Source organism: Lactuca saligna, chromosome 4 (genome assembly GCF_052625555.1).
Source record: "Lactuca saligna cultivar CGN05327 chromosome 4, ASM5262555v1, whole genome shotgun sequence".
In the NCBI taxonomy this organism is placed as follows: Eukaryota; Viridiplantae; Streptophyta; class Magnoliopsida; order Asterales; family Asteraceae; genus Lactuca; species Lactuca saligna.
This window is the reverse complement of record NC_136420.1, coordinates 79,836,128-79,862,695: the sequence shown is the minus strand read 5'-3', so window position 1 is coordinate 79,862,695 and position 26,568 is coordinate 79,836,128. Positions and strand designations below refer to the sequence as shown.

The following is a 26,568-nucleotide window of genomic DNA, read 5'->3' as shown; positions in this document are numbered from 1 at the left end:
TTATGATTTGGCCTTTAAACTATCAAAATTCCTATTTTACCCTTCTTGGATATTGTGTTTACAGAACTTTATTGTTGTAGGCCATATCTAAAAAAAGGAAGAAAAGCACAAAATCTAGTGAAGGTATCTTTTTATAATTTCATAATTCAATCCACCATTAAATTGGTTTTAAATAATGCCAATTTTTTTTTATAAATTTATTTAGGTATACTTGGCGAATTTGAGACTCAAAGGAGTTGAGATAGAGTGGTTATTACTGCATACGAGCCTATCTTCACAAAGTATATCTTCTTCTTTAGAATTGAAACATGATGTGAGACAGGTAAATGGAATATGTTTTTGGAAGGAATGAAATCTGTTAAAGGAATCAGAATATGCAAAAGTTGTAATATGTCATATGTTACTGGACATATGTTACTTTGTTTGGTAGGAAATGAAATGGAATGGAGTTCAATCTCATTACTTTGTTGTGATTGAGCCAATGAACAAACATGTTTGTGTTTTAATATCTATTATGACAATTTTATCTTTTAATAAAAAATAAAGTGAAATTTGTTTCTTAAAACCCACTTTTTTTTGTTAATAAAATTTTCGGTATGAATTTATTGGCTTACATTATAAACAACCTCTTCAAGTATCATCCGGTGTTTATACTTACCTTATAATTCAAGAATTATTGGTTAATGTTTATAATTTATTAATTAATTAGTTAATTTTTTTATTTCTTTCTTTCTGCAGGATTATTTTCATAGATTGCTTCAATGGAACTCATCCATTTGCATTTGTTTGGATATGGTACACATCTTTTATTTACAGGGTAAACAGTTCTTCTCATAGCAAAGTAATCTTAAAAAATATCCCCAAATTTTGTATCTTTACTAATGTGATCCGCCATTTTCTTAGAGAAGACAAGTTGCATTTGTTTTTTCCAACGGATTGTTTTTCTTTTGATTTATTGTAAGATAAAATATGATGGCTAAATTCGGTTCTATATCGAAATAATCAACCAACAAGACACATACCAACAGATTTGATTTTTTATTGTCAGTTCCATGATTTATTGCTTTTACAACAGTATATTGCTATTTTCATATATTCTTTATTTATTTTATTATTACTAACTAACTTCATGTGTTTATTAATGTTGCTTGCAAATGACATTTGGTACAACTTGAAATAAGGGGAAAAAAAACAAATACAGCGTCAACGGCGCGCATGATTCCCCTCTAGTTTTCATCAACAAATGATGAAACGTACTTTTGCTCTTTCATCTATAATAAAATGCAGTATTCATTTATTATTAATATGTATTCACTAATGAATATGTGGTGAATTTGATGGAATACATACAATATAATTACAATTTCGATTTTTAAATGTAGTATGCATTAACGTTCTAACATACTTTTTCTTTTTGTAAATTAATTTTTATGTAGGAATAATATGATGTTAATTATAAAAGAACTTTTTTGAAGCTTGACAATACCAATAGTTAAAATCATACATGAATATAACATCCATGGTGAATAAATATAACATCCATGGCGAATGAATACTCAGGGATGCCAATGACTAAGTCATAAATGAATATAACTTTAATCATGAATGAATACAACTGAATGCCAGTGATCATGTATTTATAAATGAATATAACTTTAATCATTAATAAATCCAATTCAACATAATATTATTTACAATGTAATATTTTTAATTATTCAATAATATACCAACAACTTAAATTACAAGGTATTGTAAGAAATGAATTATATTGATGTGGACATTCTTGTTTAAAACTCGGATGGACGTACAAGTGGCATCGATTTCCATTTGTAATTTCATTTCATGTGTGCTTAACCAACTACGATATGCTTGACTTTCACCATCTTCAGCGACAATCATATTCATTTTCAAACCTAGTAATCAAAATCCTTCAAAAGAAAAAGTCCGACTCATTGTTAATATCCACAAAGTGTAAGTTTTTTTTAAATCATTCAAGGCATCGAGGTCGTACAATATTTGATGAACAAACATTCAAAACTAATTGAAGTCTATAATTGTTCAAGTTATACTTGTTTAAGTTCCTTCAAGATCAATGAAATGAAAAAAAGATCAATAAGCTTGAAGAAACATTCAATAGAAAATGATTAAATGATTATGAAAAAAAAAAGAGAAAACCAAACAGATGGATATTTTTTATTCATGAGAAGTCCTTTTAGGACAAATTTATTTTTGTTCTTTCATCATAAATGAATGCATTACCAAAACTCGTGAACATACAAGTCAAGTCAAAATTATCTTTTATGTTGTATAATCATGAACCAATAAACGATTAGGTAACATACAATTAATAAAATTTCATTTAGGTCAAAGTAATCATTTATGTTCTATAATCAATAGCGAAGATATTATCACAATCCAAAAGCATCTGATGTGTATGAAAAACATACCAGGTTTGGAGCAACCATGCCAGTAGCAGCAGAAAGCCAGAAATAATTTGTCATCCTTTTGAAATGTTTTTATCCCTGATTATAATTGAGGGTCAAATTAGGTGATTTACCCAAAAAAACTTCAACAGCAAACCAAATTAATAAATTAGCAAATTAGAATAAAAGAAGTAAGGATTGAACTCATGGCAGTTGCGAAAAAGATTTTGTTACCAGTTCTAGAGAGCACGGTCATCGAAAGAGATTTATTGAATCCAAATTTCACTATAGAAAAGACGATTAAAATCACCAGGAAAATACATAAAAGATCATATTAGCTACAAAATAAGAATAAAAGTCAGACCAACGGACAATTGATAAAGTCATGCTTGTGATGTACATAAAGAAAAATCGTTCGGTGTAAAAGAGGCAAGGCTGAATTGGGTTGATTCGATGCAGATGATACAGCAAACGAGTGATGAAGTGCCACTTCAATCCTTGAAATCTTTCACATGCTAATAGGAGATAACAGAAAAACAAAGATTTCCTAAAGAATAGCTTTCATTATTTCACTTTGATTTGAAATTCCAAGAACACAATAACAGAAAATCAAAAATCTCTTTCGTGATTTCACTATAGAAGCAGGTAGGTATTAATAAAAAAGATTCTGATAACAAAAAAAAAAAAACAACTGTAGTAGAGATAGAGATTAAAAAAGCCAAATATTCGGACCATTAACCTGATAATTAGGTTTTGGTGGGATCAATTTTATGAAGTGGCGATGGAAGGAATGCTAAAAAGAACTTGCCTATTCGAGCTCGAACTTGTTTAACTGAGCCTCACTTTTCCATCTTGATGATTAGACGAACAACGAGGATCAAGAACGATGCTCCGACGATCGATGTAGCTTTACCCGTGCTCCAAGAGCCTCTTGATGATGTATTTGGCGGATGATGCCGCTTCCTATCTGTGACATCCCCATTTTTACATTCACAAAAAACCGATTTGTTTATATTTATTAAATCAAAGTATAATTTTCAAAAGACTGATTATGTGGAATTTATCCCAAAAACATGATAATAATATTATCAAAACATTCCCGAAAATGTGTTTTATTTATAATCTCGGTATGTTATCGTCAATACAGAAACATAAGCATAAACAAACATTATATTAACTTAGACTAACAATCTACATCTCCCTGAATCTCTTATCATGCATGCAACTTTGTACTGCTACCTGTGATACAAAGAAGCCGAGTGAATCAGTTTGGAAAACTTGGTAAGTAACATAGATTTTTCAACCCACCATAATATAATCTTTATTTATATATTCTTCGACAATAAAGTAACCTAATTACACCAGTCTCGTTATCTTCACTTCCAAATCCTAATATGATGATCTCGATGGAAGTTTCTTAACGAACCTTTGTTCACAGACAACTATAATTCCTAGATTGATTAGGCAAGACAGTATGATAATAGTTCGGGTAAACACTGCAACACGGTAGTACATTAGTACTTTGGATAGACACGGCAGAGTAATAGTCCTTCGCTAGGCACGACAGACACGTGAGTACGATAGTACTTCGAATAAACCTCACAATACAAAATTACTTGGGATAAACACAACAAACACGACTCATTATTTTGCACATTACTCACTAACCTATCACAACTACTATCTCACAGATTCTAGCACGACTTCGCATTTATTATATTAAACAGCCGGTTACTACCCAATCATATTATTAAGTTTGATAATATATATTTAGTTTAATCGAGGAAAAACTATATCAAGTTGCATGTATATATATTAAACACATCAAGACAGCACACATAACATTTAAACAATTAGAATACTTGTATATATGTGTAAGTTTGAAAGTTCTATGCACTCACCTGATAACAACAGATAAATCGAGGTCAGGGCAATGCTTCACCTTAATAGGTTTCCAAAAGACCTAGATATATATATATATATATATATATATATATATATATATATATATATATATATATATAAGGCTAAGTCATAGTTTGGTGATCCTGGCGACTATAATAATATAGTCTAGCTTTTGCAATGATCCCAATGTCTTCTGATCTATAGCTGAGAAGGGATAACCAGGTAGGATGATATTGGAGGTAGGGTCTATTTGGTATACAAAATATAATGTTTGGAAATTCCACTTTAAACACCTCACTAAATCTAGCTTAGACATCATTCTCGTAAGTGGATCAATTAGATTAATGACTTGGAATTACTGATAAATATTATTTATAAATTCATAATAACGACTTATGACTATAAATACATCTTACACTGAAAGAATGAGAGTCTAGCTTAACTTACAGAGATTTCTTGGAGAAAAGTCTAGAAATTCCACTAGCAGATGTTCTACTTGCTAGCTATTACTACTTCAGGGATCGCAGGGCTTCTTCGAAGGGTAAAACTAAGAGAAAATGGGCTAGAATAGAAAGCAACTCGAGAGAGAAGAATTTTGGGAAGTGTGGGAAGAGAATGAGTCTTGGCCTCTTATTTATAGCTGTTTTGGGTTGTGCAGTGTGCAAAAGGGGGGCAGGTTGTACATTCTAAGGCTACATCTCCCAGTCACATTGTGCTACATGTCGACCACTCTGTGGTCCACATTTTGACCCTCTAGAAGCGTGCGACACACACCCAATGCGCATTGTGTGGAGCGTAAATTGCATATTTTGTAAATTCCATAACTTCTTCGTATAGACTTTGTTTTTTGACATTCATTTTTTTTTTTTTTGCACAAGTGGATCTCGACAAGTACTAGAACTTTCCTTTAGGATCCATTGGCTAATTCTGATCTATTTTTATCCCTAATTTTTATAGGATTTAACGATTTTGTAATAATCATAACTCTCTCCTACGGACTTCGATTTTGGTGTTCCTTTACCAAAATTCCTATTTTAAATAGTACTACGACTTTCATTTTGGTGACTTTACCCAAAGTCAACCATTCTCTTCGTACCATTTAACATCACACATTCCTTGTCCACGGTTGACTTTTATATCATTATAAAAATCGTATTTAATTTATACGGAGTCAGATTTCTACGAAATTTATATTTTCGGTATCAGGACATGTTCTTTCCATATATATCTAAATATATATATATATATATATATATATATATATATATATATATATATATATTGGTGCACTTATTTTTACGATTTACTAATGATTTGGCTAATTTTTACTATTCTTTTGAATAGGAAACTTCTATTATATCTTAAATGTGTAGCCTGATTTTGCGAGCGTTACAATTATCTTCCCTTTAGGATGATTATTTCTCGGTATCATCAACAAAGCAGGGGTTGTATAATGACTCCACATGTTACCTTTTCATCCTAGGTAATAATTGTAACTCTTTTGTCTCTTCTATTAAATTTCCAACTCTGAGACTTCTAGACTGCTGACGGGGATCACTCTTGCACCTACTCCTGCTTCTAAATTCAAAATTTGTTAGAGGTCATGCTCTTTTCAAATTTGACTTCACTTAAGATGAGGCCTTTGACTACCATTACAGACAGATGGGTCATGCTCTAATGATCTCTCATAGTATGTTGCAATGGTTAGACTTAGGTCTTTTTGAGTCATACTGTATTACGAAGGATAACTTTCTTCCTGTTCTGATATGATATAATCACATATTAACAGGTAGCAATCTGGCTACCAGCTACTAAGTTCTAATTATGATTTGTGATCTGTCTGTCAATTGCCTCAATCTTTTCTTCTTCGGTCTTTAAGTCAGACATTACATTGAACATGGTTCTCAGAATTGAGTTTGTCGCTTTATATATATATATATATATATATATATATATATATATATATATATATATATATGCACACACACACACGCACACACACACACACACACACACACACACATATATATATATATATATATATATATCTTAGTCAGACTTGATTTTTGATGAATGCGGATGTTGGAACATAGATCATCTTCTTTGGTCATTAATGAAACAAATAAAATGATGGAAATGAACATAATAGCTCAACTACTTAGAGACTTAGTAACCTATTCACTTTCCCTAATCCAAGTGTAACTCGTGTACTTCCAATAGTATAGGCCTCTACAACCTTTCACACCTACTAATACACGTCCCAAGAATTGTCTTGCAGTTCACTAAGTCATCATACAAGAAGATCGGGCAACAACTCATTTATTTATAATACCTTCCTATTAAAGAAAGCCACACACCTTAATAGTACTCATTTATATCCTTCCCTCAAGTACTCCAAACAAGCAGCTCAAAATTCTCGCCCTCTTGTTTCCTCATCAAGCTCCATAAAATATGACATCGCTTTTGGCTTTGGCGGAATAGTTTGCTTACCAGCTTCTTTCTTCTTTGGGCAATCCTTCATGACATGACATTCAAAACATACCTTCCTTCGTATAGACACTTGTCAGAATAGTGACCAGGTATTCCACACCTGAAGCTGGTTAGATCTCTACTGCATGGCCCAACATAATGTTCTTCCATTTATGGCACCACGTTGGTTCATTACGACCCCCATACATCTTGTTGTTGGGGTTATACCTTGAGGTTTTACTTTTCTAATATGAATTTGTGTGCCCTTCACCTCTCATTTTCTCGTCAACCATAGTCTTGTAGGCAGTTTACTGCTTGATGATATCTTCCACAGACTTTGCTGCCCACATAGTTAATTCTGTAACACTTGGATCACGTTCACATTACTATTATTATTATGAAGTTTGAATTTTTGATTGTTTACCTTCTCACAATGTGAGGAATGCATGCTCACGTCCTAAGGAGTAACTAGACATGCACGTTATTTTGAGGCTCAATACACGAGCAATTCAATGCCCACGATGTGAGAGCCGACTGAGTACCAAAAACCTTAATTTTTGGTATTTGAAGGAAATAGGGGGCTAGGGTTCTCCTTCCTCACACTCTGAGCCATAGAGAACCCTAGGATTCATCACCCTTGAAGTTCTTAACCTTTTGGTGCCATTTCTAGCTTGAATAAGGAGAGAATAAGATGGATGGGATAATCTACTGGTGGAGTGGACATGTAGCAACATTATCATCACCTCTTCTTGTTGTTGGACCTTTGTAAGTATCAAAGATCACAACTTTATTTCATTGCATGGGTAGATCGAGGATTTTGTCCACCTTTCTTCATGTTTAGCTTGTTTGAGCGAAATAAATCCATAAACTCAACAGCTGTATGGATTCTAAGAGTTCCTTAATCATCATATTGTTCAGATCTTGAAGTTAGTGAGGTATAAGAGGCATGCATGAAAGTTGGAAGCATATTTCTTCACTTTTGACCTAGAATGGCTTGGAACAAGCATGCTGAAATGATAACCATAAAGGAAGCAATTTTTACGGACTATAATAGTCCCCTTTAACTTTTGGATGAGGTGGATTTCAGGTAATAATGGAATAAGAACTTGAAATGGTGACTATGAGCTTCAGACTGTGCTGACGACGTAAGACCTAAGATCTCACGATGTAAGGTTTGAATAATCCCCATTTTGTGTTAGGATCCTTGGAGCTCATGATCTTATAATGGGTGCTCACATCAGGATCTAAGCTCATGTGATTTATTTGAATGAGTTGAATAGATTGGGTCGAGTCGAGTTTGAATCGGATCGCGTGGACTGCCACGACGTAACTAAGGCCTGGTCACAACATGAGGATGGATATTTGTCACTAAGGTCCATTGACTTTGACTTTGATCAGGTTCGACCATGTTTGACTTAAGGGTATTTTAGCTATGTTGAGCTATAATTAAGCCTTGGTCTTTATCTATTGAACAAGTGACCTGTAGAGTCATTATTCGGAACTGAGTATTGTTCAGTGATTTGTCAGACTTTGATGTGAGTATTCTTTGTTGTACTTTTGTATCCAAGGCACCAAGGCTAACCAAACTGGATTGTTATCTTGTTATACCTTCATTGTTGATTTGATGAATATGAGGTAAATCTTTATGATTGTATGATAGCTGCTGATATGCGTAGACTGGTAGATCTGTAAGATTATTTGTGATTTTCGTCTACATAATTATCTGTCTATTGAGTATGTTATGATTTACTATATGTAGACATATTATGTTGAGTTGAGACTTTACTGCTATGTACATGAGTCAACAAACTAGGAGTATTCCTGTTCGATGACTGAGTGGACTCGAAGGTATTCCATTCGGATGATTGAGTGGGCCCGTTGTATATTGGTATTCTAGTCTGATGACTAAGTAGACCTGCTGTATATTGGCATTTCAGTCCGATGAGTGATTGGGCCCAGGGTAATCCAGCCTGATGGCTGCCGACCCGTGGGTATTCTAGTCTGATGACTAACTGGACCCAACATGTTTGTTTATATATGATTTGTTTATTGTGTGTTGGTGCTTTAGAGGAACTCACTAAGTGTTGGCTTATTGTTTTAGTTTTGTTTTAGGTACTTCATAGGACTGTGGTAAGGTGAAGACATAACCGTACACATCTTATGTTGTTGATCTTCGGAGACTCTGTTTTTTGAATATTATTTTGAACACAATGGTTATGTAAACATTTCTTTTAGTAAGTGGGTTGTTTTGAAAATTTTAAATTCTTTGGAATTTTTGGCATGTTACAAGTTGGTATCAGAGCTTTGGTTGATCGAATTGGAGGAACACCCGTGTGAATCCTTTCTCAAACTAAGGAACTTTAATGGTTTTTAAACTTTAAAAATTGTTTTCTAAATTAAGCAAGATAGGATGTGATGTGTATGATCATCTGGACCCAATAAGTAGACCCCAAGTTACCACACCATTATTTGATATTATGTTATCTTTGAACAACATACTAGCGATAAGCTAGGGATCCTAAGGAATTGCATGACAGAATTGCTTGATTATGTGATGCCTGATAGCCTAGGGTTCTTCCTTAAATGAAATTGACATTGGACTGTAATTGCTTAGGGTATCCATCAAAATTGTATATAAATAAGATCTTATAGCCTGAGAATATTTCATTTAGACTTATTTCATGTTCCTTGTTTGGTTGTGGGCTTAGGGTAGAATCAAGTATTTAACTATCTGTAGGATCTAGTGTTTTGTAAGATCAGCATACACGAGTATTGTAGGGTTAGTGGAAGTTTCATGATGTGAGAATAGGATGTATGCGTAGGGTTATTGTGATGATCTTCTGAGACAAATGCAGATAGGTACGCAAGGTAGTATGGGCTCGTACCACTGGAAGCATAGGACCCGTACATGTAGTAGGGAAGTTACAACCCCTAGGGTTTGTTAGGTAATGGTTCATATGGTATTATATGAGTTCTATCTGATATCTCTTTGGTTTATTTTCAGTATAGTGGTTGCGAGGTGCTTTGAGTCAGGATATGGATCAGGAGCCAGAGCAGGTGGCCAGGATGGGCTGGGATTGGCTGAGGACAGGGTTAGAGAGATAATTCATGATGATCTTCTTTTTATTTTCTGGGGACACCGATGTTGTTTGGGTCTATCAATACAACCAATGTGGAGTTCTTTGATGATCGATACGGTGTACTTTCTGAGGCTGTAACTTCTACAGCCACCACATTCATTGCTACGATAGGGATACGCACTGGGAGAGTCGTCCAGTACCTAGACTTCTACAATACGAAACCCCAGTGTTTGATGGGGTTCAAGATCTGATCATTTCCATCAGGTGGATGTCAGATGTTGATGGATGTTTCTTTAGTTGCTCCTGCCCTGCTGAACAGAGGGTCAAGTCTGCTCTGAACCTTCTCAGGTCCGGAATGAAGGATTGGTGGAGACTGATTATTAGTTCTTACACTCCAAAGAAGAAGGATGTAGTATCCTAGGAGCATTTCTCTAAGATGTTCCGCTCAAGATATGTTCCATTTTTGGAGAGGGAGACGTTGGCTCATGAGTATTTGGTTCTAAGACAGGGGAAGGAGTCGGTGATGGAGATCACCAAAATATTTACAGAGAGTGCTATGTTTTTCCCTGAGTTTGTTGCTTTGGCGCAAGCTTAGGAGACCCGGTACTTGAGCATGATCAAGACAGACATCTGTCAGTTTGTGTCTACACAATACTATGGTTCATTGTTAGAGCTATAAGAGGCCGCTAGGCGGTGGGAGATCGAGATGGAGCTCCCGAGAAGTGAGTAGAGGTATGCCTTGGTGCAGTCACAGTTTGTGGCGAAGCGCTTCAAAGCCACTAATGTAAAGATATGGGATATATAGGGGCTGCATTTTTTGGAAGTGTGACATGCTTCATGATGATGCATGTCGATCTTCTTCTGGATGCCATAAATGTGGCCGGTAGGGCCATATTATGAGGGACTACCATGAGTAGGATCCAGTACCCAACACTAGTATTTGTTATCAATGTGACCTGGTGGGCCATGTGAAGGCGAGTTATCATTTGCTTGCTACTAGACCAGCGCAAGCTCCAGAGTCAACTACTCTAAGGATCACTGATGGGAGCCAGGGCAGGGCATAGCCACCAAGGGATTGAGCTCATTTTTTTCAGCTCACAGCAAAGGAGGTAAGGGCAGTGCCATATGGGATGATGGTTATGTTTCAATTTGTTGTTCTATTGATTATTTTATGCTATACTTATGTTTATGATTTTGTTAGGTACCTTCCTAGTAAACTGTTTGTCCATTCTTGTGCTTTTTAAATCGGGTGTGAGTCGGTCTTTTGTATCCCGGGCATCTAGTAGGGAGTTTGATGTGTCTATATGAGTGTTAGAGTGTTTGTTGTAGGTTTCTATCACTAAGGAACACGATGTTTCTGCATCCAGAGTGTATCAAGGTTGTGTATTGGAGATCTTCTAGATGCCTTATCTGATTAATTTGATCAGTATCCCCATGAGGGATGTATGCATGGTAGTATGGATGGATTGGCTGAGCAACTTTTGGTTCTATGATACACTACGAGGACCAATGTAGTAGTTCGAACCCAAAGTGGCAGAGAACTGGTTATCTATGGAGAGGGTACCAAGGTTGATTTTAGCTTTTGTTTGGCAACTAGGGCTCAAAAAAATATTCATCATGGTTGTACGGGTTATCTTGCATATGTGGTTGATACTCCGGTAAGGGAGTAGACATCAGTTTTAGAGGTGCCACTTGTTAGGGAGTTTGCTGATGTGTTTCAGGAGGAGTTGCTCAGTGTGCCTCCCGAGTGGCAGGTTGAGTTCAAGATTGATCTAGTGTTAGATGTGACTCCTATTGCCAACGTGTTGTATCACCTAGCACCACCCGAGGTGCAGGAGTTCTCCTCTCAGCTTCAGAAGTACTTAGGCAAGTATTTCATGAGGCCGAGCAGTTCACCGTGGGGAGCTCTGATATTGTTCATGAAGAAGAAGAAGTATGGATCACATTGGATGTGCATTGATTATCGTGAGTTGAACAAGTTGATGATGAAGAACCATTATCCCATTCCACATATTGACGACCTCTTTGATCATTTTTAGAGTGCATCTTTGTTCTCCGAGATAGACTTAAGGTCAAGATATCATCAGGTGATGGTGAGAAAGGAGTACCTAGATAAGACTATGTTTCAAACTCGTTATAGGCATTACAAGCTCATGGTGATGCCATTTGGGCTCACCAATGAGCCTGTGATGTTTATTGATTTGATGAATCGGATATATAGGGCGATGCTTGATCGTTCATTTATTCTGTTCGTTGATGATATCTTGGCATATTACAAGACAAAAGACTAGCACGAGGAGCACCTTCGAGAGCTTTTTGCAAGTGTTGAGGCGAGAACGGTTGTATGCCAAGTTCTCGAAGTATGAGTTTTTGTTACGAGAGGTCCAGTTCTTATGGCATCTCATCAAATAAACCGCAATTTTGGTCGATCCAGCCAATATTGAGGTCGTGATGCAATGGGAGGTTCTGAAGTCTCCCATTGAGATTAGGAGTTTCTTGATTTTGGCAAGATATTATCGAGGATTGATACAGGATTTCTCCAAAATTGATGTACTACTCACTTGTCTGACAAGGAAGGGAGTTGATTTCTGATGGGGCCCTAAGCAACAGATTACATTTGAGACACTGGGACAGATGTTATTTGAGGCCCCGACGTTGATCCTTCCTGAGGGTGATGAGGAATTCGTGGTATTTTGTGATGTATCCATCACTGGTTTGGGGGCGGTTCTTATGCGGAGGGGACGAGTGATTGCCTATGCTTCCCGACTGCTGAAGCCGCATGAGGCACGATATCCTAATCATGATCTGGAGACATTACCTACATGGTGTCCGTTGAACCATTTTCATAGATCACAAGAGTTGGTGATATCTTATTAACCAGACAAAGCTGAACATGAGGCATCGCAGGTGGCTTGACGTGGTCAAGGATTACGACAACGAGATCCTTTACCAGTTGGGTAAAGCGAATGTGGTCGTGGATGTTTTGAGCTATACGTTAATCGGATCTTTAGAGGGGTACATGTGTACAAGAACATCCATTGATTCTCCACTTTTGGTTTTAATCAGAGGGGTACAAGCAGAGGGAGTCAAGAAGGATAATTGGAAACAGGAGAGGATCAAGGGCGAGATTGACAGATTTGTCACTGGTAGTCGAGGGTTGTTTACTCGGTGTGGTATGGTTTGGATTCCAGTTTCTGGTGGGAACACACAGATAGTGTTGGAAAAGGCTCTTAAGTATCTCTTTTCTATACACCCCGAAGCCACTAAGATCTATCACGATTTGAGATTAAGTTACTGGAGTCCATGTATGAAGAGGGAGATAGCCTCTTATATTGAGAGGTGCTTGACCTATAGGATTGTTAAGGTAGAGCATCTAAGGTGGCATGTCAAGCTGCAGCCTTTGGAAGTTCCCATGTGGAAGTGGGAACAGATCACTATTCATTTGATCACCAAGTTATCGAAGACTGCCAAGCGCTTTGATGCTATATAGGTCATCATGGATCGATTGACCAAGAGTGCCTCCTTTTTGGTCATACAGGAGAGCTCTTCAGCTGAAAAGTTGGCCGATGTGTTTGTCCGGTTCACCTCCTACTTCTGGTAAAAGTTCCATGACGAACTGGGTACGAGGCTACACTTCAGCACTGATTATCATCCGCAGACCGATAGCCAAAGTGAGTGGATCATCCAAACACTTGGGGATATGCTACTTGCTTTTGTTATGTATTTTGGTGGGAGTTGGGATTCCTACCTATCTCTTGTGGAGTTCTATTGGTGCCCCACCTTTTGAGCTCCTATATGGTTAGTGGTGTCGTACCCCAGTTTGTTGGGGGTTGGTTGGTCATAAAGTCATGGGAAAGATAGAGATAGTCCTTCAGACCGCAAAACTAATTCAACAGATCAGTAAGAGATTGCAGATAGCTTAGATTCGGCAAAAGAGTTATGCCTACAGACGCTGATCAAAGTTGAAATTTTAGGTCGTTGATACGGTGCTACCAATGGTGTCACCATGGAAGTGTGTGATTCACTGCAGGAAGAGGGGGAAATTGGTTCCCTAGTAAATTGGATCATTCTGAGTGATCACCAGATTAGGCAGGGTGGACTATCGAATTGATTTACCGAGTGACCTCAGCCAGATCCACAATAAATTCCATGTTTCGCAGTTGCGGAAGTGCATGTTGGATGATGTGGTAGTGGTCCCCTTAGATGATATTTAGGTCGATAAGCAATTTAATTATATTGAGAGGCTAGTAGTCGTAATGGAGAGAAAGATGAAGGTCCTACGTAACAAGGAGATACCTTTGGTAAAGGTTAAATGGCAGCATTGGAAGGGTTCTGAATGGACTTGGAAGCCCAAACCAGAGATGCAGGAGCATTACCTAGAGTTGTTCATAGTTGTGGACCTCAAGGACGATGTCTGACTCGAGTGGGAGACAATTTTAACACTCGGATTAGGTGAACGTTATTATTATTATTGTGAAGTTAATTTTTTTTTTTATTTTGGCCCTTCTCACTGTGTGAGGAATGCTTGCTTATGTCGTGAGGAGTAATTGGACATGTTCATTATTTTGAAGCTCAAGATGTGAACAATGAAATGCGTACAGTTTGAGAGCAGTCTAAGGAATAAAAACTCTAATTTTTGGTATTTAAAGGAAATAGGGGGCTAGGGTTGTTCAACCTCTGCATCCCTGACACTCTAAGAACTAGAGAACCTTGAGATTCATCACCCCTGAAGTTCTTAGCCTTTTATTGGCATTTCTAGCTTGAATAAGGAGAAAAGAAGATGAAATGAATAATCTAGTGGTGGAATGGACAAGTAGCAACATTATAATCACCTCTTCTTGTTGTTGGACCTTTGTAAGTATCAAAGATCCAAACTTTATTTCAATGCATGAGTAGATCTAGGATTTTGTCCACCTTTCTACATGTTTAGGATACTTGAGTGAACTAAATCCATAAAGTCAACAACTTTATGGATTATAAGAACTCCTTGATCATCATATTTTTTGGATATAGAAGTTGGTGAGGATCATTGGAGCTCATGATGTGTGAATTGTCGCTCATGTTGTGATGTTAGCTCATGTGATTTCTTTGACTGAGTTGACTAGATTAGGTCGAGTCGAGTTGGCATCGGACTGAGTGCACTATTACAACGTAACCAAGGCCAGATCACGACATAGGGATGGATATTTGTCACTAAGGGCCATTGACTATGACTTTGACTAGGGTTGAAAAAGTTTGAGTTAAGGGTATGTTGGGTATGTTGAGCTATAGTTAAGCCTTGGTCTCTATCTATGGAATAGGTGACATATAGAGTTGTTATTTGGAGCAGAGTATTATTTAACGATTTATCAGACTGTGACGTGAGTTTTCTTTATTGTAATTGTGGGTCGAAGGAACAAAGATTGGCCCAATTGGATTGTTATCCTGGTATAACTTGATTCATCATATGCTGAGTATCGGGTACATGTATATGATTATATGATAGTTGCTGATATGTAACATCCATAAAATTCGAGCCAATATAAAACTTATGAAATCATTTAAAACCATTTAGTCATTACAATTTGTTTTCAAAATAGTTTAAACATCAGAGTTCCCATAAATCATAATCATCAATCGAGGAAGTCTACGGTTATGCATTCGCCTACACGTGGCCATCTGCTGAACCTGGACAATAAATTGAAACTATAAGCACGAATGCTTAGTGAGTTACCCCCAAAATACCCATAAACACAACAATACACATATAATGACAAACATCATACTATGGGTCCAATCATCCATTGGGATGGAATACACCAGGCCCTCAACCATCGGGCTGGAATTCCAACATACTATGGGTGCAATCAACAATCGGTTTGGAATACCCCAGGCCCACAACCATCGAGTTGGAATGCCAAAATACAATACATATATAACATAAACTATAGGTCCAATCATCCATCGGTATGGAATACCCCGACTACCAGTCAATCATGTGCTCATATAACAGGTAATTACATAACAGTCTATAAACAGACAAACCGATCTAATAGATCATAACAACATAAAAACAACCTATCTACCAAGATATTGATCTAACGGATCATAGCAACATACAACATCCTATCTACTAGGATACTGATCTAACGGATCATACATCATATAACATCCCATCTACCAGGATACTGATCTAACGGATACTAACAACATATATCATCCTATCTACCAGGATACCGATCTAATAGATCATAACAACATATATCATCCTATCTACCAGGATACCGATCTAACACATCATAATAGCATATATCATCCTTTCTACCATGATACCGATCTAACAGATCATAACATCATATAACATATCATGATAACAATCCAAAAAGGGTCGGCCTTGGTGCCTTAGACCCTTGAGTATAATGAGGATAACTCACCTCGCAACTGACGACTCGAAAGATAAGCTCAAATTCTCAAATCAACGACACAAACTCCACCACCTATAATCACCATAGAACCATACTCATAAATTTCCAACTTCCCAAAATGCCCCAGATGCCAAATAGTCAACCCTTGGTCAATGTCAAAGTCAATGATCAAGGTCAACAATCCATGTTGACCCGACTCGTTGAGTCCTTCAAGAACTTGAGAAGTCGTGAAAACTCCCCACTAACTCGACGAGTCCATGCAGAAGTCCTTGCACGACAATCTTCATCGCACTCGCCGAGTTGACCATGCAACTTGTAGAGTCCCTTCATTCCATTACCCATTCAAATACTTTTTAGGCCATTTTAAGGTTCCACATTGTATATCCAGCTTCCCACGGCATGTTTATCACGTAAAGTTGAAAACTTATGCAAGGCTCTAAAGTCTTATAATGTCAAAACCAAGCTTGTAATTGAGTTTTACACTTATGGAGAGGTTCATACATGCTAAAGTTGAAAGCTTTATGGACTTAGAGGCCAAAGAGTGTTTAGATCTGAAGTTACAACTTCAGATCTTAGCTCACACACAAGAATAACTTCATAATATGCTAGAAAAGCCCTAATCTTTAACCAAATGAGATATAGAATGAAGTGAGATCAAGGTAACGACTTGATGCCTTCAAAAAGATGCTAACTGTGGTAGATTTCAGATCTCCACACGTTCTTTGCTTCCAGCCACTTGCTCTCCAATCTCTTCTCACTATGTCACACCCCCAAACCAAGGATGGCAGAAACGTCTAGGGGGTGGAGGACTTCATGTATAGTATCATAACCACAAATTCAATAGTAATTTAAGCAAATACAACCAACATATATATAATTGAAAAAGTTACATCACTTGTATGAATTACATGTTTCAAAATCAATTACAATATGTTGTCAGAATATGAAAGTTTGACGCCTTAACGTCCCATCCTCAAAAGCACTTGGTTGCTTGTTTAATGATTTCCTGAGAATACAAGTTGTTTGAAAAAGTGTCAACACAAAGGTTGGTGAGTTCATATGCTTTTGCTATATAACCTAATAGAAGTATTTCTCTTGTAAATGTCGCGTTTGTTTCAGAAAAATCCGATATTTTCCTTAAAATCTGTGTAATGTAGCCTTATAACCAAAGGCCAAAATGTATAAGTAACCTTTCTTACTTAGTGTAAATGCTATGAGTTTAAATTGATATAAAAAGTGAATTTAAACCGACATAAAACCTATTTAGGTTTTATAATAATCCCGTAAACTTTATGTATTGTTATCTCCCTATGTGAGTCGCTATAATCATACTATGATTGAATGAACCTGCCACAACGTTTCTCAGGCGTCGCGAAACTGAAATGACATTTGTCACCCGTAGACCTGCAACTCCCACTGTAGCTAGCAGCAAGGTGTGGGGTGTCAAACCCAATATAGATCTATATACAAGTATCACGTTTTCCCTCCAGGAGACTCTGATTATAACTACCAGCAATTATATTCCGCACTCGGACGTACGGAAAGAGATTGTCTCACAATTTAGGTTAACAAGTTTACGTGTAATGTGTGTGAGTGTAAACCTTTTCTGTATGAATGTACTCTTTTTGTACGAGTGTGTTATGCAATGTATCGTAAACTATACCTATTATAGTTTATCTAAAACGTTTGTAATATGTAAGAACTCTTTTATGGAAATGCATTAGTGTTTTGAATCCATTAAACTATACTTTTTATAGTTTAATATATGTGTTCTAAATGAATGAATAATCTTATCATGAATGACTTAGTTTCAGTTTATGATGATAAACTAACAAGGAAACACATTCAATAATTAGAACTTATGATTATACACTTTGCTCAACATAATACAAAGTGTTATGATATTTATATGCTGTTAACTAACTTTAAACTTTCTGCACTGTTTTGGAAAAATCATAGAAAAATCATACGAAGTCGAAAACTAGATCCGTAAATTCTGAGAGTTCCCAAAATGTGTCTAGTTTACTCATAATTTTTATCATGATTTTTAATGACATCCAACTTGGGTGCAAAAGTCCATAATCACAGACTGGTCCAGATTGGTGTTTCAAATGATAGGCAGTTTTGTAAAAATCACCATAAATTGTAGAACAATCTTATGGAGATGTGCAAGTAGTCATTTTAAAGCAAAGAACTTGAACTATTTGCACCTTACACCATTTTGAAAAAAAAATGTTTAAGTTGCCCAAAACAGTCCGTGAATGGAATTAAACTTTTCTGATGAAGGCTGTTAGAAAATTTTAGTTATGTTCTTGGTTTTTTAACTTGTATTCCCCCCCCCCCCCCCCCCTAAAAACTTGAGAAAACATGAAAATGTAAGGGTATGAACTCAGCTTATGTGATTTCAGTAGATGATTGTTGAAGAATGGAAGTGTTTAACTCAAGAACACTTGGAGATGCCTTGAAGATTTTCGAGAATCTAACATCATAGTTATGGAGTTTATGTAAGCAATCAATGATTTGAGTAGAATGATGTGCAATAATCACAAGGAGGATGAATTATACTTACCAAGAGTGGAAGAACACTTGATAATCAACCTTGAATCTCGAATTTGGAAGAGAAAGTGTAACAGCCCGGATCCCCAGGTACCTTCATTTTCATATTTTTGATATTCTGTGAGGGGACTCGGCGAGTTGGAGGTCGAACTCGCCGAGTCGGGTCGCGGTTTTGGGCGAAGGTTCGCGTCCGGACTCGGCGAGTCCAAGGGATGGACTCGGCGAGTCCAAGGGATGGACTCGGCGAGTCCGCGCTGTTTAATGAAACCCTAATTTCTCGGTCCTAAGCCCTATTTAAAGGACCTTATGGCCTTCATTTGCGGCTACCTTGAACCCTAAGAGCACCCATACGACTGTGAGCCCTTGTGAGTGTGTTTGGAGGCCATTTGTTCATCATTTTGTGTATTATTGCAAGAAAGGAGGGAGAAGATCAAGCTTGAAGAGTTGGGGAGCTTGGATCTGCTTCTATTTCATCAAGGGAGCCTTCTTGAGGTAACTTTCAGAGCCAAACTTCGTATTTTGGGTTGATGTATCAAATCTAGGGTTTCTTCTTGCATTTCTTGGCTTAAATTGGAAGTATGAAAGGTCCCATGGAGATATGGAACCTAGATCTGGACCTTAGCAGGTCCAGGAGACCCCATATGACAAGCTTTATGTCCATTCTTTTGAGTTAGAAGCTAGGGTTGCCATATTAGGGATTGTTTCTCCAAAATAATCCTTGTATGCATTGCATGGCGACCAAGACTGGGACTTTACGTGACGAATAAGCTTGGGAAGGCCAGATCTATGTGTTTATGGAACGGATCTGACCGCAAAAGCCAGTTTTAGCTGGTGCATGGCATGGACTCGTCGAGTCTGAAGAACAGACTCGACGAGTCGCTTGAAGATTGTCCTTGAGACCACCCAGTGTGTAGTCCTGACCGAGTTGTGGGTGACTCAGTGAGTCGCAGAGAGTTGGAAAGGTTTTGACAGGTGGACCGAGTCAAGTTGGGACTCGCCGAGTTGTCCTTGCGACTCGGCGAGTTGAGTCGCGGTGGCCCCGTGATTCAGGCCCAGGTGGAACTCGTCGATTCGGGGGAGTACTCGATGAGTCAAAGGGAAAATCCTTGAGAGTTGGTTAAAACGCGTAGACTCACCGAGTCACTATAGTGCACTCGCCGAGTCCGGTCCAAATTGACCAAAGACTGTTGACCAAGTCAACCTGTGTTGACTTGATATGGATGGTCAACCTTAGTGGTACAAGTAATAATTATAGATTCATGATATCATAGGAGGATTACAGCTCGAGGGTTCGAGCACGAGTGATTCCAGGATTCACGATTAGCGACTTAGCGAGGCATACGAGGTGAGTCTTCTCACTATACTATACCCGGAAGGGTTTTGACTGTGTGACCGGAAGATCGAATATGATATGAGATATATGCCATATGTGTGTTAAGTTATTCGTTATATGTGCCATGTATGATATGCTTGTTTTGGGCCGGAAGGCAACATGTTATGGGCCGGAAGGTGTGGTCATATGGACCGTAAGGTTGACGTGGGTAGGACCGGAAGGTTTACCCAGTCGGGACGGAAGTCCCCTGAGACACATGGACCGGAAGGTCAAGGCCTGGGAAGGCGTACGTGCGTAGGTTGTATTTTGGGGAACTCACTAAGAATTTATGCTTACAGTTGTTGTGTTATGTGTTTCAGGTACTAGCGAGGACCATGGGAAGGCGCCGGTGTTATCGTAGACACACTCGGGGAAACCATTTTGTGATGTTTTGTTATGTAATCGGTTGTGACTAAATTGTTACATTGGAACCTAAACTTATTACTCATGTTTTGATGATTGTAAAAATGAAAAAATTTTGGTTTGGAATTTTATGATGTTACAGAAAGTTTGAGAGAAAAGTGGAGTTGGATCCTTGGTGAAATGAGGGCAAATGAGAGAAGTGAGGAGAGAGGATGTTTTGTTCTAGCTCTAAAAACGTGGGAATGGGTGGTAATTGAGTGTAAGGGACATTGAAGTGACCTAGGTAAGGTGGGGAGGTATGGTTGGTCATAGAGTGGGTGTGGGGGTGGTTGCTTGTGTTATAAGGTAAAGTAAAGTCAACACTCCACCTCAATTATTCACCCACTATATATTTTTATTATTTAAATAGGGATTTTTATGAAAATATGATTAAATTATGAATATTTAGGGTTTATTATGTTAAAATATAATTTCTGGAGAAAATCCCGCGTTAAAATCATGAAAAACGTGCTTAAAATGTTAAAAATATCAAAAATGGGTGAAAAGCATCAAATATCCGAAGTCTGGCCGGAGGTTCGGTCCTCTGGTGTTGGAACCGAGAGAAGAGAAGAAGAACCGAGAGGTGGGGAGAAGAACCGAGAGAGGGCAAGGAACCGAGAGGCGGGAGGAGACCGAGAGGTGGAGAACAGAGACCGAGAGGAGAGAGCAGGGACCGAGAGGAGAGAGCAAAGACCGAGACTCGGTTTCAGTCCTGGTTACTTTTGGTCCAAGGGGCTCGGCCCTAAGAGGCTTCGGCTCCTTGAGAAGGGTTTCAGTTCCTAAGGTCCATTTTTCTCGTTTTTACCCCGTTTTAAGCCGTTTTTTACCCGGTTAAGGGTCGGGATGGCCCAAAAGACTATAAAAAGTCCAAGGAACTTTTTGAGAGAGATTTGGGAGAGAATTTACATACTTGGAGAGATTTGGGAGAGATTTGACATTCTTGGAGAGATTCCTCATACAAAGAGATATTTGAGAGAGATTTCACATACTTGGAGAGATTTGGGAGAGATTTGACATTCTTGGAGAGATTCCTCATACAAAGAGATATTTGAGAGAGATTTCACATACTTGGAGAGATTTGGGAGAGATTTGACATAGAGAGAGATAGAGTGAAAACGATTGAGAGAGGTTCCATGTGTGACAATTGTGAGTGTTTGGCTACGCAACACAAGGTTCTTGAGCCCCGTTAAGTCATGATTAAGGATCCTACACACTCCCGATGAGTATGCAACATGGTTTTATCAGTTTAGTTCATTGATTAGCACTAAGGCTCAGGAAATTTTAACACAAGAACTTTTCCCAGGTGATGTTTTCCCATTAATATAGCAAGTTATACAGTATGTACATAACACAAACCCTAATATACAAGGTTTAATCGAGTTGACCGGTTTGACTTGATGACTTGATTTGACTCTAGATTGATGATTGTCACACCATCCCCTCATTAGAGGGAATTTCGTCCCGAAATTTAAACTCGGCTGGCACTTCAAGGGTTTGGGAAAAGATGCGGATACTTTTGCTTCATTTGATCTTCGCGTTCCCAGGTAAACTCAGGCTCTCGTTTCGCATTCCAACGAACCTTCACTATGGGAATGCGACTTTGTTTCGTTCTCTTGATTTCTCGATCCATGATCTCGACTGGTTCCTCCACAAAGTAGAGATTTTCATCAACTTCGATTTCGTCGAGCGGTATTATGAGTGTCTCATCAGACAGGCACCTCTTTAGGTTCGATACGTGAAATGTGGGATGTACCTTGTCGAGTTCGTGAGGTAATTTAAGTTTGTATGCCACTTGTCCAATCCGGGCAAGAATTTCAAATGGACCAATATACCTGGGGTTTAGTTTCCCACGCTTGCCAAAACGTATCATTCCTTTCCAAGGGGAAACTTTTAGTAGTACTCGATCACCAACCTGGAATTCTAAAGGTTTGCGTCGCTTATCCGCGTAACTCTTTTGTTGATCACGGGAGGCCTTCAGCCTCTCTCGGATCTGCACTATCTTTTCTATGGTCTCCCTTATGATTTCAGGGCCAGTGAGGGTGTTGTTAGGGACTTGTCCCCTAGCTAGCTGAGTATCCCCCACTTCAGCCCAACATAGGGGTGATCTGCACTTGCGGCCATAGAGAGCTTCGAACGGAGCGACTTTAATGCTAGTGTGATAGTTGTTATTATAAGAGAATTCGATAAGCGGAAGATGGGTATCCCATGCCTTACCAAAGTCTATCACACAGGCTCTCAGCATCTCTTCCAATGTCTGGATGGTTCTCTCGCTTTGCCCGTCGGTTTGTGGATAGTAGGTTGTACTCATGTCAAGCCTAGTTCCCAGAGACTTCTGTAGGGACTGCCAGAACCATGAGGTGAATCTACTATCTCGGTCAAAGATAATGGATATAGGTACACCATGCAGTCACATGATCTCTTTAATGTACGTCCTGGTTAACTTCTCCATCTTGTCTGTTTCCTTTATCGACAGAAAGTGCGTGGACTTGGTCAATCTGTCTACGACAACCCATATGGTGTCCAGCCCACCTGATGTCATAGGCAGTTTGGTTATGAAGTCCATGGTTATTCGCTCCCACTTCCACTCGGGTATATTCGGTTGTTGAAGTAGTCCTGATGGCTTCTGATATTCTACCTTGACCTTGGCGCAAGTGAGGCACTTGCTTACATAAGTAACAATTTCAACCTTCATGTTTGGCCACCAGTATACCCTTTTGAGGTCTAGATACATCTTATCTGACCCAGGATGGATGGAGTATCAAGTCTTGTGGGCCTCGTTCATTACAACATCTCGGTACACACCGAACTTCGGTGTCCAGATTCGGTTCATGAGATAACAAGTTCCATCATCTTTGACTTCCAAGTTCTTGTCCATCCCTCTTAATGCTTCGTTTGCCACGTTTTCTGGTTTCAAGGCTTCTAACTGGGCATCCTTGATCTGCATGGCCAGTTGGGAGTGGATGGTCATGGCTAGGGATTTTACTCGGCGACCTGAATATTCTTTCCTGCTTAAGGCATCCGCCACTACATTGGCCTTGCCCGGGTGGTAGCGAATTTCACATTCATAGTCATTCAGCAATTCCACCCATCTTCTTTGGCACATGTTCAGTTCTTTCTGATTGAGAATATGCTGAAGACTTTTGTGATCAGTGAAGATGGTGCACTTGGTTCCGTAGAGGTAGTGCCTCCAGATATTCAGGGCGAACACCACTGCTCCCAGTTCAAGGTCGTGGGTGGTATAATTAACTTTGTGTGTCTTAAGTTGCCTTGATGCGTAAGTGATGACTTTTCCCCTTTGCATGAGCACAAAGCCGAGGCCTTGATTCGAAGCATCGCAATACAACACAAAATCATCGGTTCCTTCTGGAAGAGACAAGACTGGTGCGCTGCATAGGGCTTGCTTTAGTGTCTGGAAGGTGACTTCTTGTTTATCTTCCCATTTGAACACCACGCCTTTCTGAGTCAAGGTGGTGAGGGGCTTAGCGATCTTGGAGAAGTTTTGTATGAATCTTCGATAGTAGCATGCGAGTCCCAAAAATTGTCAGATTTTTGTTGGCGTGGTAGGTGCTGACCAATCTTCAATTACTTTGATCTTTGAGGGATCCACATGTATTCCTTCCTTGCTTACTACGTGGCCAAGGAATCCTACTTCACGGAGCCAGAATTCACACTTTGAGAACTTGGCGTAAAGCTTCTCAGCTCTTAAAATCTCCAGAACTAGTCGTAGGTGTTGTATGTGCTCTTCTTCTCTTCTCAAGTAGACCAAGATATCGTTGATGAACACGATGACGAATTTATCTAAGAAGGGTCGACACACTCGGTTCATCAAATCCATGAATACCACAGGTGCGTTTGTTAATCCGAATGGCATCACTACAAATTCGTAGTGTCCATAGCGAGTTCTGAATGTCGTCTAGTTGATGATAACCCGACCTCAGGTCGATTTTTGAAAAGTAGCTGGCTCCTTGGAGCTGGTCGAAGAGGTCATCGGTTCGGGGTAGAGGATATCGGTTCTTGATAGTGAGTTTGTTTAGCTCTCGGTAGTCTATGCACATGTGAAAAGATTCATCCTTCTTCTTTACAAACAGGACCGGTGCTCCCCAGGGTGAGAAGCTTGACCTGATGAATCCTTTGCTCAACATTTCATTCAACTAGGTGGACAGTTCTTGCATTTCTGTCGGTGCTAAGCGGTATGGAGCCCTAGCGGCGGGGGTAGCTCCTGGGATTAAGTCGATCCAAAATTCGACTTTTCGTGCGAGTGGTACACCTGGCAGATCGTCTGGGAATACGTCAAGAAAGTTGCATACTTTTGGAATTTCTTTGATGTCCTTCACCTGTTGTTTCTTGTCTACGACGTGGGCTAAGAATGCATGGTATTACTTTCGGAGATACTTTTGGGTTTTAACACAAGAGATGATTTGTAGGTTCGCACTAGGTTTGTTGCCATAAATGGTGAGGATGTTGCCATTCGGAAGATTGAGGCGGATGGCCCTTTCATAACATAAAATGTCGGCACGATGAGGGCTTAACCAATCCATACCAATGATTATGTCGAAACTTTTTATGGTGACCGACATAAGGTCAATTTTGAACGAATGGTTGTCTAGAGTGAGATTACATCCTATGTAAATATCGCTAGCGCGCTCAACCTTTCCATTTGCCATTTCTACGACGTAAGAATCTTCTAGTGGCTGGGAATTTTTCTTAAGTATATTCTTGAATTGGTGACTTACGAAACTTCTTTCAGCCCCACTATCGAAAAGTTCGCATGCATAAGAGCTATTGAGGAGGAACGTACCAGTAACCACTGAGGGGTCCTTGACTGCTTCTCCATGCCCTAAAGTTAAGACTCTTCATATACCCCCAGCATTAGGGGCTCGTGCCTTGGGGCAGTTCCTCCTGAAGTTTCATGTTTCACCACATCCATAGTAGGTTTGGCTTGCCCCTGCATTGGCAACTTGGTTGGCCGGTCGTGCTGGTGCTTTATAGAAATGAGCAGTATGCCCTTTCCTGTCACAGTTTCTGCAGTGCATTTCCCAACAAGCACCATTGTGGTGGTAGTTGCACTTGTTGCACTTAGGGAGACTCCCTACATATTGCTTTGGTGGTTTTGGAGAGGTAGGAGTGGTGGCAGTACGGATAGCAACTGTCTGTTGCTTCTTGGCGGGGTCCTGCGTCGGTTGTTTCTTTTTATTGCTCCAGAACTTCCTCTTATTGTTCCCTCCTTTTGTTCGGTCGATGGTGGCTATCACGGAACCATGACTAGCCCTGTGATCTATGAGTTGTTGTGCCAATTCCTTGGAACTCTCAAAGGTAGTGGGTTTCGAGGCCAATACACTATCTTGAATCTGGGATGACAGCCCCCAGAGGTATCGTTCCACTTTTTTCTCCTCTGGAGTGACCATTGTTGGACAGAGGAGTGCTAGGTCATTGAAACGGACAGTATAAGTTTCAAGATCAGTGCCTGACATTCTGAGGTTCCAAAGTTCCTCTTCAAGTTTTTGTATTTCGCCCCTCGGGCAATACTCCTTTAACATCAAAGCTTTCAAATCCTCCCAGCTTATAGAGTTAGCTACTGCAGGAGTAAGTGATTTAACTCAGCCATTCCACCAACTAAGAGCTTTTCCGGTGAAAGTGAATGCTGCATACTTGACGTTGCTCGCTTCGGGACAAGCACAGATTTCGAAAACTACCTCGGTCCTTTCGAACCATTGCACTAGTGTGATGATGCCCCCGCTTCCATTGAAAGGGTCGGGCTTGCCATTCGTGAAGTCTTTGTAAGAGCACTCCCTCGTACGCCCCGTGTTGTCCCCATGAATTGAATTGGTAGCTCCGGATCCAGAACCGCCAGAACCATTTGTACCCATTTGCGACATTGTTGCCGCCATGGCTGCTGTTACTGCAGCCTGAAACATCGAAGGATCAAACTGCGGAGGTGGTGGTGGAGGGGGCGGTGT

At 39.1% G+C, this 26,568-nt stretch overlaps 1 long non-coding RNA gene across 1 annotated transcript; it reads right to left on the bottom strand.

Moving 5' to 3' along the window:
* Positions 1–1,779: 1,779 nt before the first annotated feature.
* On the bottom strand, positions 1,780–3,102 carry LOC145038638 (uncharacterized). The gene is made up of 3 exons (XR_013679472.1): positions 2,658–3,102; positions 2,448–2,522; positions 1,780–1,928 (listed from the first exon to the last, which is right to left on the bottom strand). It is a non-coding gene; the product is annotated as an uncharacterized LOC145038638 (long non-coding RNA).
* Positions 3,103–26,568: the final 23,466 nt, after the last annotated feature.